Source organism: Stomoxys calcitrans, chromosome 1, assembly GCF_963082655.1.
Source record: "Stomoxys calcitrans chromosome 1, idStoCalc2.1, whole genome shotgun sequence".
Classification (NCBI taxonomy): Eukaryota; Metazoa; Arthropoda; class Insecta; order Diptera; family Muscidae; genus Stomoxys; species Stomoxys calcitrans.
This window is the reverse complement of record NC_081552.1, coordinates 165,679,183-165,695,019: the sequence shown is the minus strand read 5'-3', so window position 1 is coordinate 165,695,019 and position 15,837 is coordinate 165,679,183.

The window sequence follows — 15,837 nt, the reverse complement described above, 5'->3', positions numbered from 1 at the left end:
ACATTCCATTAAGGAACAGGGGCACACTTCTCACATATCAATGGGTGCTGTCCGATTCAAGTTTAAGCTCAATGATAAAGAGCCTCCTTTTTATAGCCGAATGCGACCCGATACAGACAGCTATATCTTAAATATACCGATGTTTACATATTTGGCATGGATCGTTTCAACTAATTTTTTCAATTTTTATAGCCTGCATAAATAAAACAAGTAAAAAGGCATTAAGTTCGGCCGGGCTGAACTTTGGATACCAGCCACCTCGGGTATATATGTAAACCACCTTTCGTCATAATCCGATAAAAGATGCATATTTTGTGCAACCATAGCAGCTATGTACGATTTGGACCAAACCCGGCACGGACATTGATTGGTGTAATAAATAAAAGTCAATGTTCAATTTTGAATAACAAAATATTGATTTTGTTGGCAGCTATAACCAGATATATGCCGATCTGAACCATATAACCCCTGGATGTCGAAAAGCCAAACGTAAATCACTTCGTCAAATTAGAGCGAAATCAGATAGTAAATTGGGCCCAAGACCTTAGATCGAGAGATCGGTCATATGGCAGCTATATCCTAATCTGAACCGATCTGGGCAAAATTGAAATTGAAAAGATATTGAGGGACCCAACACAACTCACTGTCCCAAATTTCAACGAAATCGGACAATAAATGCGCCTTTTATGTGCCCAAAACCTAAAATAGAGAGATCGGTTTTTATGGCAGCTTTATTCAAATCTAGAGCGGTCTAAGCCAAATTGGAAACAGATTTTGAAGTGCTTAACACAATTCATTGTCCCAAATTTCAGCGAAATCAGATTATAAATTCGCCTTTCATGTGCACAAGACCTCAAATCAAGAGATCGGTCTATATAGCAGCTATATACAAATCTGGACTGGTATTGGCCAAATTGAAGAAAGATATTGAGTGACCTAACACAACTCACTGCCCTAAATTTCAGCGAAATCGAACAATAAATGCGACTTTTATGAATATAAGACGTTAAATCGAGAGATTAGTCTATAAAGCAGCTATATCCAAATCTGAACCAATCTGGTCCAAATTTAAAAAAGATGTCGAAGAGCTTAATACAACTTGCTGTCCCAAATTTCAGCGAAATCGGACAATAAACGAGCCTTTTATGGGCCCAAGACCTTAAGTCGAGAAATCGGTCTATATGGCAGCTATATCGAAATCTAAACCGATCTTGTCCAAATTAAACAAGGATGTCTAGTGACCGAACACAACTCGGTCTCAAATTTCTGCAAAATCGGGTAATAAATGCGGCTTTTATGGGCCTAAGACCTTAAATCGGCAGATCGTTTTATATGGGGTCTACACCAAGATATAGTCCGATATAGCCCACTTCACTTGCCTATGGATAAAAAAAGAATATGTGCAAAGTTACAGCTAAATATCTTTATTTTTAAAGACTGTAGCCTGATTTCAACAGACAGATGGACGGACATGGCTGGATCGTCTTATACTTTTACGACGATCAAGAATATATATATTTTATAGGGTCGGATATTGATATTTGGTGATGGGTATAAAAAGATTGTCTGCGAAGTTTCAGCTCAATATCGTTAAGCTGTGCCGTGATTTCAACAGACAGAAGAATGGAGAAACATGGCTATATCGTCATAAAGTTTAACGCGGAATAATAATATTACACTTTGTAGTGAAAGAAATAGATATGTGATGCGAACGAAATGACATAATTGAGCATACAAACGAATAAAGTATAGCTGAGCCAAATTTTGGATATATCATGTTTGTTATCCTATACAATACGAGCAACTATTTTACATATAAGGAAATATTTAAACAATTTTGGATTGTACTTGAAATGCGCATCGAATGATCCACTACATTTTATTTCAAACTTCAGAGATACCAATAATATATATACTTGTGTAGACTCGCGGCCTTACATCTGAAGATCAGTCTATTTGGTAGCTGCATATATCCATATATGACCCCATCCAATGTGTAGTCTCATACAAGACTATGTGCAAATTTCAGAGTAGTAAGATAAGAGATGTGCCTTTTATGAACTCAAGACCTTAAATGGTAGAAGTGTTTATATTATCCGAACATCTCAATTGTATTTTCGGTAATGCCCAATAAAGCTCACTGAATCCTTCTAAGATACCTTGATAATAAAAAAATCGATTAAGAAAAACATGATACATTTGCATAACACTTTATTAAATTATCACACTTTGTTTAATTTTGACACTTAATTAAAATTAACATTATAATATCAAAATACATATTTTTAAGGCGTTACGCTGCATGAATAATGTGGTATTTCATAATTAAACAAAATATTGTGCTGAGGCTTTGCCTTTTCTGACCACCTTTTGTTACGATCGATGCAGATCGCCCTTATGCAATACACTTTCCTTCATTGCATAGCAAATTTGATGTGGCATTTAGAGAGATGTTCACCTCTCACTTAATATAAGCTGCAATGCTATTTTAATTTTCCTTGGGCTAGCGCACGAGTTTTCTTATGTTTATTACATTACAAATTGCCATTGATTTGTTTTTTTCTTTGTCTAGTTACTCACTCCACCACAGTTGAGTACTTGGTACTTTGATTAATTTGCTTTAAACTTAATGGGTCGTTCATACTTAATAATTATGTATGTTGTTTTTATTCGATCTTCACATGTTATAAATAATCGGTATGAAATATAGTATAAAATTGTTTTATATATATTTCTTCCAATGCAAATAATCTGAAAACAAGATTGGCGAATGACAGAATTTCGTCGAAATTTTTTTGTTGAATCATTTAGTGCTTTGTAACCGGCCATGAGTAATAGTAGCTTTGTTTTATTTAGCCATTAAGCGGATTTTCCCCGCTTAGTTTGTATGACGAAAAATGCTATCCCCGATTAGCTAAGTGGCCAATCTTATCGCCGCTTATCAAAACTTATGGTGTCATCATTCAATCTGAATGACAAAACTAAAAGAGGCAGAACGCAACATATTTATTCAATGATTAAACATTCTGGATTTCAAAAATTGCTTAAACCCCGTTTACATTCGCCACTAAATCCGGATTTAATGGCTCGATCACCTGTTTTCCCTTTAGAAAATCAGCTGACGTGAGCCTTAAATCCGGATTTAGCGGCCAATGTAAACGGGGCTTTAGAACTTTAATGAAATCGCAATTATAAACCCCGAGAAACATTTATATAAAATTAAAATGACTTAGCCACATTTGTATGTGGAGGTTGGTGGCGATTCTCGTCAAGCTCCTTTAGGTAAGCAAGCTCGTTCCGTTCCCAAGGACCGATCGCCGCCAGAACATGATGGCCATTGGTTATTTAAAGGCACCAATAACTCGTCTTGTCATATCTAGCATCATTGCAGGCAAATGCAACTCTGCACACAAATCCCCCAAAAAAAAAAAAAAAAAAAAAACCGGTAAAGTTATATTTTTTTTGCCACATGTAGATATTGTTTTTAGTCGTCAAAGATAACAAGTTTTGCGTGTTGATTTTTTGGCATTTGTTTACAGTGTTGCATTTTTGCAACGCGACACTCAAAAATGTTGGATATTTATTCCAAAATCCATTTGTCATATTACACTTTTCGTACATATCACACCTGAATTCACTAAAAGAAGGTTAGGCCACTTTCGAAAACATAAAGTGGATAGGCCCTATGAAGATCATTAAGGAAGGTGCAGGATAAAAATGAGACAAATAGGAGAAAATCTAAACAAAGAATGAATGTACAAAGAGAAAAAGTTGACATCCTCAATGCCGAGTATTGTCAAAACTCACAAATTGTATGTCGGCTGATTGCTTATGATATGTACAACCAAGACATATTTATTTACAGGTAGTGGCAGTTGCCCAACAACAAAATTTTGAGTACACTATCTGTCAAAATCAGTGATTAGTGCAACCCTGATTTTGAGCATGTTACTAGTTCGCTCCATTTTTCATTGTTTGTTTGTGCTATGGTTCTTAACTATAATACACACACACACACTCGTTGATAGATTGTGTACTTCGCGAGAAAAAATTGTACTCAGCTGTTTACGGTACGCTACCTGGTGATTATATCATGTGTACAACATTCAGAGTAGCTATTTTTGAAATAACCTATGACATGTCTGCTCGTCTAAAGGCATCTTAAGTAATTATGTTAAACAAAAAATTTTGTTTTTTCACAATGAATCCGAAAGCTGAATAAAATACTCTGCTTTAGCATTAGTTGCCAATCTGGATTGATGTCATTTTCATACATATTTCATTGCAATGCACCATATAGTACATACTTAAATAATACACAGCCATTATGTAAAACGACCCATAATATTTGAAACCAAATGATTCAAAGTACCAAGTACCGAAACTCATATACCGGATTAAAAGGTACCCAAATTTTAAACCGCACTAAAAATACCGGAAACAAGTGAAGTTTGTTGAAGCAATGATTTCAATGCATTCCCGAATGCAACAATGGCAAAGATCAAAATTTTGCTTTAAAAATGCAACCCTGTCAATTTCAACAAATTATGAAGGGAAGTTCACAACTAATGCCCATATTCACAAAACTTAAAATAGTGTTAAACTCTGCTTATTTGACAGATTTCCTTTATAGAACTGTCAAATAAACCCATTATAAAGCTGTTTTAAGTTTTGTGAATACGAGTGTAAAAGTTTTTTTGTTTAGAGTAGGTATTTTAAAAACTTTTAACTAAAGCCTCCATTGACGAGCCGACAAGTCATATGTAATTTCAAAAATAGCCACGCTGAAAATTGTACACATCGTGTGATACGTAAGAAAAATTTTATATGACAAATGGATTTTGGAATAAATATGCAACTTTTTCGATTAAATCGAGCTTCTATTTCATCGAACATACATGTAGACACATGTCTATAAAAAAAAGTGCAATACATACGACAATACATGGCGATTAGAGAGCGCTCTATTCGTATTTGACTTACATAAGACAAGTCTTATTATTACAGAAAGTGACATGTCGTATGACTTGTCGGCTCGTCTAATTGGGGCTTTAACTTGCTTGAGTTTAAACTTTCCAATTGTTTCGATTTACTGTCATGCAGTATCTGCATTAACTCGCTTTGCTTTGGAAAACATCTGAACCCTTCGCACTTGTTGTTTTTAAACCCATCACCATAGGACAGGGGCAGGATTCACCATGAGAAGGTTAGGTCATTTTCGAAAACATAAAGTGGATAGGCCCCATTAACATCATTAAGGATGTCATATGTGCCGAATGAAAATGACAAAAATAGGAGAAAATCTAAACAAAGAATTAATTTACAAAGAGAACAAGTTGACATCTTCAATGCCAGGGTTCACTGAATAAGGTTAAGCTAAAGGCTCATTTAGACGGCATGTATTTGTCTTACATGTCAAATTTAGCACATGCAGAGTTGTACATGCCGTGTGATACAAACAAAACTAATATACGAGAATCACTTTTCAAAATAGCCCATGTAATTTCTTTCGATTAGAGCGCCCCCTATTCCTTCTGACAAAAACATAAAGAAATCAGCGGTTTTTGATATCAGTCGAATGAAAGTAACTCAAAATTAAATTGTTTTCGCAATTTTATAAATTAACCAGCTTTTCCACAACTTTAACAATTTTTACGCATAAAAAAATCAGCTTTTGATCAAATTTTTAGGTTATGTCATACGGACATAAAATGCAGGTGTGATAGCAAAAATTATGAATCATATGTAAATTCACAAATTTTGACAGACATTTTCAATTACATGTGAGTACAAAAAGTGACAGGTCATAAGACATTTACATTCCGTGTAAAAGCGGCTTAAGCTATCAGCCGACATAATTTTTTTTTTTTGAATTTTTGACAATACTTGGCATCGAATCGACCCAAATACGCAAAGTATTTAACTTAGAAACAAAACAAGACGATATTTTAGCTCAAGATATATGTGTAATCTAATTTTGTTTATATATAAAAGCACGTTTACATAGGACACTAAATCCGGATTTAATGGCTCGATCACCTGTTTTCCCTTAAATCCGGATTTAGTGGCCAATGTAAACGTACTTTTAAAAGCATTTTTGTATTTAATGGTAACGCTATTTGATTTGTTTTTGAACAAACAAAATGTGTCAAATAAATGTGTCTAATATCAATGCAAAATCAAGAATTTTCGAATTTGACATATTTTGGGCATAAATAAGAAAACAAGATGGATCAAATATTTGATAAATTTGAACGTACCTTAACGCTATTTGATTCGTTTTTGAACAAACAAAATGTGTTAAATAAATGTGTCTAAAAGCACGTTTACATTGGCCACTAAATCCGGATTTAGTGGCTCGATCACCTGTTTTCCCTTAATAAAATCAGCTGATGAGAGCCTTAAATCCGGATTTAGTGACCATGGTAAACGTACTTTAATATAAATGCAAAAGCAAGAATTATCGAATTTGACATATTTTGGGCATAAATAACAAAACAAGATGCAAGATGGATCAAATATTTGATCAATCTGAACGTACCTTTAGGCACACTGTGAAAATATTGGCCAGATGAGGCGCCAGATAGTCAGCCTCCTTCTGTATTAACACCGCAAATATTCCATCAGGTCCGGGTGATTTAAATGGTTTAAAGCTCCTCAGGGATTTCTTTACCATAAATTTTGTGATGATGATCCTTCGATCACTCTCAGTATACTGTGGAAAATGGGTTTTCACCAAAAGCCTCAAAATATACTCCGTTGTCTCTGCTCTCACTTCCATGTCGTCTACCAACGTTTCAGTATAGACATAGGTTTTTGAAATAAACTTTTTCATTTTGAAGGCATCATTAACGTTATCGATCTGTTCGCAGAAAAGCTTCTAGAAGGCACGCTTTGCCTTGACACGCGGACAATTTGTATCTCCAGCTGAAAAGAACTACTTCTGTCTACACGGATTTACGCCTAGACCACAGTCACGGGGTAAAGTTAAAATTTTTTAAAATTTGGCGCTTGAAAATGGTCATCATTTATTGCTGGCACACGTGAAGTAGTGTTTGTAGTCGTCAATGTTAAAAATTGTTCAACTTTTGTGAGTAGATTTTTTGAAATTTTTTTGCAGCGTTGCATTTTTGCAACGCGACACTCAAAATAATACTCATTGCGCTCATTCTGTTTCGGTCTTCATTCTATTTTGCCATTGAGTTTGTCCAAAAACTGTTAAAGCTCCCATTAGCGATATAATTTTGGCAAAAAATTGGGGTACATTGTTATGAGACCAAATCGACGTATAAATCGATTATTCCACTATTTAATCAGTGATAGTGAACCTCGATTTTTTTACACAAAGTCAACTAATCGATTAGGCGAAAGTCGATATCGAAATAAACATTTAGAATCATCCAAGGCGTATTTATCAGATGGTCTCATCAACCCAGCTGATAAAATTTTATGTCAATTAGTTTTTGAATTCGCCTTACAAAAATGTAAACTTCAAAATAAACATTTTATAAATTGATGTTTGTGTTCACTGCTGTTATGGTTATTAATCTTATGTTATACAATGACACCTGTAGAACAAGCTCAATGGCTATCTGCTTTACTCTGGGAACTTAGGTCCATTGTGTCCGAAGAAAGATTAGGCAATGAGAAAGAACACAAAACAATGAGAAAACGCATTAAGTTCGGCCGGGCCGAACTTTGGATACCCACCACCTTGAGTATATAACTAAACCACCTTTCGTAATAGTCCGGTGAAAAATTCATAATTCATGCACTCATCGCAGCTATTTCGAAATATGGTCCGATTTGGACCAAATTTGACACGGACATTTTTAGAACAAAATGGGTCTTTTTGGAAGCAAAATCCAAATATGGACCGATAAAAGGATGTCAAAAGGCTAAAATTAAATTTAAATTAATTAAATTAAACTAAATTTCAGCGAAATCGAACAATAAATGCGCCTTTTATGGGGCCAAGACCTCAAACTGAGAGATCGATCTATTTGTGTTCCCGCGGCGATTGGTCCTTTGGACCGGAACGAGCTTGCTCATCTTGAAAGAGCTTGACGAGGATCGCCACCCATCTCCACATGCAAATGTGGCTACTACAACAACAACATCGATCATTTGGCAGCTATATCCAAATCCAGACCGATCTATGCCAACTTGCACAATGATGTCATGATACCTAACACAACTTGTTGTTTCAAATTTCAGCGAAATCGGACTATGAATGCGCCTATTATGGGTCCAGGATCTTTAATCGAGAGATCGGTCTATAAGGCAGCTATATCCAAATCTAGACCGATCTGAGCCAAATTAAAAACAGATACTAAATGGCCTAAGACTACTCACTGTCCAGATTTTCAGTAAAATCGAACAATAAATGCGCTTTTTATGGGCCCAAGACCTTAAATCGGAAGATCGGTCTATATGGCAGCTATATCCAAATCTGGACCGATCTAAGCCAAATTAAACAAGGATATCAACTGACTTAACACAACTCACTGTTTCAAATTTCAGCGAAATCGGACAATAATTGCGCCTTTTATAGGCCCAAGACCTTAAATCAGCAGTAAATCGGGAGATCGGTCTAGATGACAGCTATACCCAAATCCTGACCGATCTGAGCCAAACTAAAACAGAATATCCAAAGGCTAAACGTTACTGTTTCAAATTTCAGTGAAATCAGACAATAAATGCGCCTGTTATGGGCTTTAGACCCAAAATCGGCAGATCGGTCTATATGGCAGCTATATGTAAATATAGACCGATATGCACCATATTCAAACCGGATGCCAAAGTTCTTAGTACAACTCATTGCTTCAAATTTCAGCGAAATCGGACAAAAATTGCGGCTTTTATGGGCTGAAGACCATAAAGAAGACCCTAGGCAAATATAGGCAGAACGAGGTACTGTAACGTAGTTACAAGAAAAAATATTCAAAAGTTACTAAACTTGAGAAATTACAACCATAAAGTTGCAGAATTGCATACGGTTTCGCAAATTCTTGTGGAAAATGCTGTGAAATGGATCCTCAAATTAGAAACTTGCGTCAAGAAACCGAAAATTATGAGGCGGAATGTTGAACTTTTAGAACAAAAAACTGTTTACATCGTCTAAACAAAAAAAAAAAAAACTTTGGTAAATGTAAAAGTTGTTACTTAAATTCTTCGAAAAACTCTAATTTCTTAAAAGTTTATGAATAAAAATGACGCCTATGTTGTCAAAATAGATTACTCAACAAAGGTTGATATATTGGATATATCAAATATGATATTTTCAACTCGCCACAAAAAGAATGGCGCAATATTTTTTGGTTGATAAATAAAAATTATTTTGAATAGCCTAAGTAGGGGATAATATCATGTAATGAGACCGGCTCAAGCCTCTGCAAACCCCAAGTACACCGTTTAAACTATCAAACATCTCGGTAGAATTATCGTGGTTAGGGGAATGTTTCTATACAATAAAGTGGACCTCTTGTATTGTATATAGGATATCGTTATATCTACAAATTATTTTGAAAATTGACAGAATTGTGTCCTTGGATTATCTGAAGACTGTAGGCAAGTCGGATAAATTTTCCAACCGGATAAGAGCCTTAAGCACACTTCTTAATATAGACAACCTAGGTATAGAAGCAATAAAATGTCTGTTCTGTGGTGGCCCCCAAAGTCTCCGAATCTAAATTCGATTGAAAATGTTTGGTATATCATTAAAACTCATATAAGGGGAATACTTCATTTCAATTCCCATGAATTTTGGTTAACCATTTTAGCTCCGTAGTTAATTATTGGAGGCCACCGTAGCGCAGAGGTAAGCATGTCCGCCTATGACGCTGAACGCCCGGGTTCGAATCCTGGCGTGACCATCATAAAATTTTCAGCGGTGGTTATCCCCTCCTAATGCTGGCGACATTTGTGAGGTACTTAGCCATGAAAAAATTCTCATCAAAAGAGGTGTCGCACTGCGGCACGCCGTTCGGACTCGGCTATAAAAAGGAGGTCCCTTATCATTGAGCTTAAACTTGAATCAGACTGCACTCATTGATATGTGAGAAGTTTGCCCCTGTTCCTCAATGGAGTGTTCATGGGCAAAATTTGCATTTGCAATTAATTATATCAGTTTCGGTTCGCCTGAACTGAACCGACTCTATGCCCAGGATGGTCCAAGCCTTTATTAAGCACAAGAGATTGTTAAGTTACAACAACGCTGTTAGAACACAATTTGGCTGCACTTGTAACTCAAAACTTGCCTTCCTTTTTTCTAGTTTTGTGATTTTTGTTTTAAAACCCGAAGTGTTCCTATTATTTTGCACAACTAAAAATTGGACTGCTTGTAGCAATAGAGCTTTCTTGTTAAATATCAGTACATGTTTGACATTTTCGTAACAAAAATCGTTTTTGCAATTGCGGTGCATTAAAAAAATTCTATAAAGAATCGATTTAGCTGTCGTTTTACTCGCTTTGGAATCCTTTATTTGTCCGTCTATCTGTTGTCCCTATTTTTTTGCACATAACTGTATATAAGGCCACTCAAAATCCTAGCCTAATTTGACCCAGATCGGTGCAGATTTCGGTATAGCCCCCTATAGACGAAAAGAAACTGATGGGATTTCGGATATTGAGAAAAGACAATGAAACTTCTTTGTCAAATTAGAAATATTTAAAAAGGGGGTTGAAATCGAGAAGTTCCCAAAAGAAACTGTGAAAATACAAGCAAAAATTGCAGTGAAAAATGAAAAGACTACTAAAAAGTGATTTGCAATTGAAAAAATTGAAATCGCTTCGACATTTGGGTATGTTTTAGTAGGAATTTTTTTCTAAAGGTGCGTATTAACTTCAGTTTTCACAGTGAAACTCCATATAAAAAAAAATAGTGAAAAAAATCTGTGAAAACATTTTCATTTGTGGTACTAAGTTCTTTATTGAGTGAAAAACTAGCTTTCTCTAAAAGCGTGGACGAAGCGCTTTTCAACTTGGGACAACATGATAACAAAAGAGTTTTAGTCGCTTTTTCGATCATTGTCGTTTCAATAAACAGTTGTTGTTGGCAAGTATAGCTCTTACATTTTTATTTTTTATAATATAACTACACAAACAATACAGTTTAGCAAAGTAAATTTTGGTGGTGGATCATATGTTTGACGGTGTTTTCATATGAGATCAAAAATGAGAGTAGACTTCATTGAGGTTCAACAAATAGTGAAACAACGTTTTGTGAAAAATTTCCCTGGTGTACGAAGTTAATACCCACCTTAAAACCAAAATTTTTTCCACAACACAATTTAGTTAAGTAAGGGATTCTTAAATAATATCCATGACAAAGCAATTTTAAGTATACATATTAAAATATTTAAGCCCCACACCACAACCGTGGAACAGAGTATTATAACTTAGTGCTTTTATTTGCAAAGCTAAAAAAATACCATTAAGCATACCGATTGGCTTGAACTACTTCCTGATTCGATTTAACTATGTGCGTTTGTCTGTTTGTCCATGTTTTCTTGTAATCAAGGTACAGGTCGCATTCATTCTTCTGCAAATATTACTGAAACAATACGCGAACTGACCTATAGTGACCTACCAATATTGAAAAGTACGCGAACACACTTATAGTGTTCTATTTGTCTATCCTTTCAAGAATGTATTTTTTGACATTTTAAACACAAATAGAAATGTTAATATGTTCAATTAGCTGTGTCTTTATAACCATAATCGTTTCCTCTAAAATCGACCACTAAGTAAATGAGTAGAACATTGTCGTCCATGTCGCAATTAATATTTATGAATACATATTTATATATATGTACTCCGTTACAATCGGGGACATTTTTCCTTGCAATGTATCGGGTATTATGAGGACACTTGAGTACAAAGCCACATGAAATGTTTGTAGTTCAACGGCGTTGTACCCGTGATAATTAGTGCTTTTATTTGCAAAACTAAAAAAATTCCATTAAGCATACCGATTGGCTTGAACTACTTCCTGATTCGATTTAACTATGTGCGTTTGTCTGTTTGTCCATGTTTTCTTGTAATCAAGGTACAGGTCGCATTCATTCTTCTGCAAATATTACTGAAACAATACGCGAACTGACCTATAGTGACCTACCAATATTGAAAAGTACGCGAACACACTTATAGTGTTCTATTTGTCTATCCTTTCATGAATGTATTTTTTGACATTTTAAACACAAATAGAAATGTTAATATGTTCAATTAGCTGTGTCTTTATAACCATAATCGTTTCCTCTAAAATCGACCACTAAGTAAATGAGTAGAACATTGTCGTCCATGTCGCAATTAATATTTATGAATACATATTTATATATATGTACTCCGTTACAATCGGGGACATTTTTCCTTGCAATGTATCGGGTATTATGAGGACACTTGAGTACAAAGCCACATGAAATGTTTGTAGTTCAACGGCGTTGTACCCGTGATAATTAGTGCTTTTATTTGCAAAGCTAAAAAAATTCCATTAAGCATACCGATTGGCTTGAACTACTTCCTGATTCGATTTAACTATGTGCGTTTGTCTGTTTGTCCATGTTTTCTTGTAATCAAGGTACAGGTCGCATTCATTCTTCTGTAAATATTACTGAAACAATACGCGAACTGACCTATAGTGACCTACCAATATTGAAAAGTACGCGAACACACTTATAGTGTTCTATTTGTCTATCCTTTCAAGAATGTATTTTTTGACATTTTAAACACAAATAGAAATGTTAATATGTTTAATTAGCTGTGTCTTTATAACCATAATCGTTTCCTCTAAAATCGACCACTAAGTAAATGAGTAGAACATTGTCGTCCATGTCGCAATTAATATTTATGAATACATATTTATATATATGTACTCCGTTACAATCGGGGACATTTTTCCTTGCAATGTATCGGGTATTATGAGGACACTTGAGTACAAAGCCACATGAAATGTTTGTAGTTCAACGGCGTTGTACCCGTGATAATTAGTGCTTTTATTTGCAAAGCTAAAAAAATTCCATTAAGCATACCGATTGGCTTGAACTACTTCCTGATTCGATTTAACTATGTGCGTTTGTCTGTTTGTCCATGTTTTCTTGTAATCAAGGTACAGGTCGCATTCATTCTTCTGTAAATATTACTGAAACAATACGCGAACTGACCTATAGTGACCTACCAATATTGAAAAGTACGCGAACACACTTATAGTGTTCTATTTGTCTATCCTTTCAAGAATGTATTTTTTGACATTTTAAACACAAATAGAAATGTTAATATGTTTAATTAGCTGTGTCTTTATAACCATAATCGTTTCCTCTAAAATCGACCACTAAGTAAATGAGTAGAACATTGTCGTCCATGTCGCAATTAATATTTATGAATACATATTTATATATATGTACTCCGTTACAATCGGGGACATTTTTCCTTGCAATGTATCGGGTATTATGAGGACACTTGAGTACAAAGCCACATGAAATGTTTGTAGTTCAACGGCGTTGTACCCGTGATAATTAGTAACGAGGATGGCAACCCTGGGTTGAGAAAAATAATTTTAAAATGGAAAAAAAGGATGGAAATAGCGTATACATATGAAAAATAATAATAATTTTATAATTAATAATGATAGAGCTTTCAAACGAACCAATAAACTAATTTTTTTTTTAAAATGTCCTCGAAAGTCCAGTGTCCCCGAAAGTCACGGTACATGACAAAACTTTTGAGGACTGTCCCCAAAAAGTCAAAATGTTCTCAAAAGTACCGGTAGATAGGAAAAGTGTCCCCAAAAGTCTCAGTACACATACATATATATATATATATATATATATATATATATACTGATGAATATTGCTACATTTTTTTTTCGGTGTATGGAATACATTTTTCTTTTATTCATGTTAAATTAAATTATTAAATTAATTATTAAATTATTATTAATTAAATTAATTAATTAATTAATTAAATTAATTATTAAATTATTATTATTAAATAGAAAAAAAGTTATTACATTTTTTTTTGGTAGCGGCTTTCATCAGCCACCCTGTATATATCTTCTTTCTTTTTAGTCATGTGGCGACTACGAACACTGCACTATCCTTGACACAATGTCTGTTGTTCCAGACAGTGTAGATGCCTGAGCCGCCTTTTTATAAAAAGTGCTATACCACTATTCCTGATAGAACTGATTGGAACTACAATATCCCTGCAGATAGAAGACTTCTATATGGATGCTTCCAAGCTTGACGACCAGCTCGTCATTTGGGTGTACTCTGAAGAACTACGACTTGTCATATCGACAAGGTTACCCGACCACCGCAGTGTGTATCAAACGAAGATCCTTGCGTTTAAAGAAGTTTTGGAATGGCTTAGATACAATACCATACGACGACATGCATTAAAATCTTCTCAGACAGCCAAGAAGCCATTAAATCTCTGGAGCCCGTTTTTGTGAATACAAAAACCCCCCTCGACTCACGCAGATCTTTCAACGAGATGGCTGAACAGTTCCAAATTTACTTCATGCCGGTGCGGGGTCATAGACATATCCCAGGGAATTGTTGAACGGAAGAGCTTGCAAGACTAGGAACTTTAGTTTGTTGGTATGCCTCTAAGAACACGTAAGCTAAGTCTTCAGGAACAGTCCCGAAGGACAACAAATGATAGATGGTTACAAAAGCGTGTGGTGAAAATTCCAAAATGATGTGGCCTAAAACCACAAAACCTAAAGCGGTGTATAACCTGATATAGCTTCCATACAAACCGAACCCCGATTTGACTTCTTGATCCCAATTATTGGAATTTTGCATCTACTGTTTTGTTACGACTTCCAACATCCATGGTTAGTATTGTCCGAATTAGTCTATAATGTGGTAAAACTTTCATAGAAACCCTTCTGTTTTGGCAGAAATATGGTACGTAATGTAAAATTATACCCTATAAGTAAATTAGGTTTGTGTTCGTTTTTGGCAGAATCCATGGTGGTGGTTCCCAAGTTGCGGCCCGGCCGAACTTAGCACACTTGTACTTATCAACACATTCATACCCATATAATTCCCTCACATTTTTTTCAGTAGCCAACAAATGGACTTAATTTGAGAGTACTTATTATGTCGCAGTGAGTAATGCAAATATGGTTATGTTAAGTCATCGTATAGTGAATAGTAAACTGCTCACAATGGTCAGAGAAACTTATATTCCATTTCCTGGCTCTGTCCTTGGAGGTGGTTGTATACCAACAGACAGGTAGGAGGCTATTGTTTTGCTATACGCCACAATGTAAAGCACTCGTGCTAAGTACAACTGTGTTCCTGGAAGTGGCTCAACCTCGACGTACGTATTGACATTTTTATGGGTTGACATTTAATTCGACTTAAAAAGAAATAACAAAGAAGATGCGTGCTAAGAAAATACCCGCACTATGAATGAGCCGGTAGGAGGGTGAAATGAAAGGAAATAAAAAAGTTAAAATGAAACTTTTTACATTTGAGTTGAAACAATAAAACTTTTGTAATTCTAACCTTGACTTCGTAAAAGTTTTTTTTTTGGCACCTGCCTCTTTACTCATTCTTGGGCAATGCCCGGCAACTCACAAAATGCTATGTATTGGTGGCTTCTATGGCGATATATGTATGTATGTATGAGTGAGTGTGTTTATGGCATAGCGTATCCTATTTTCAAAAACTTGTCTGGTTAATCGATTTCTTTTGTGGGAAATATTTTGTTTGATTTTCAAAGCTAATGCCATTGTCCATACGATTAAGTATTAATGACAAAATAAAACATTAATATATTTTCTACCATACCTGAAGACAAAACAATATTTTAACAAAAACACAAAAA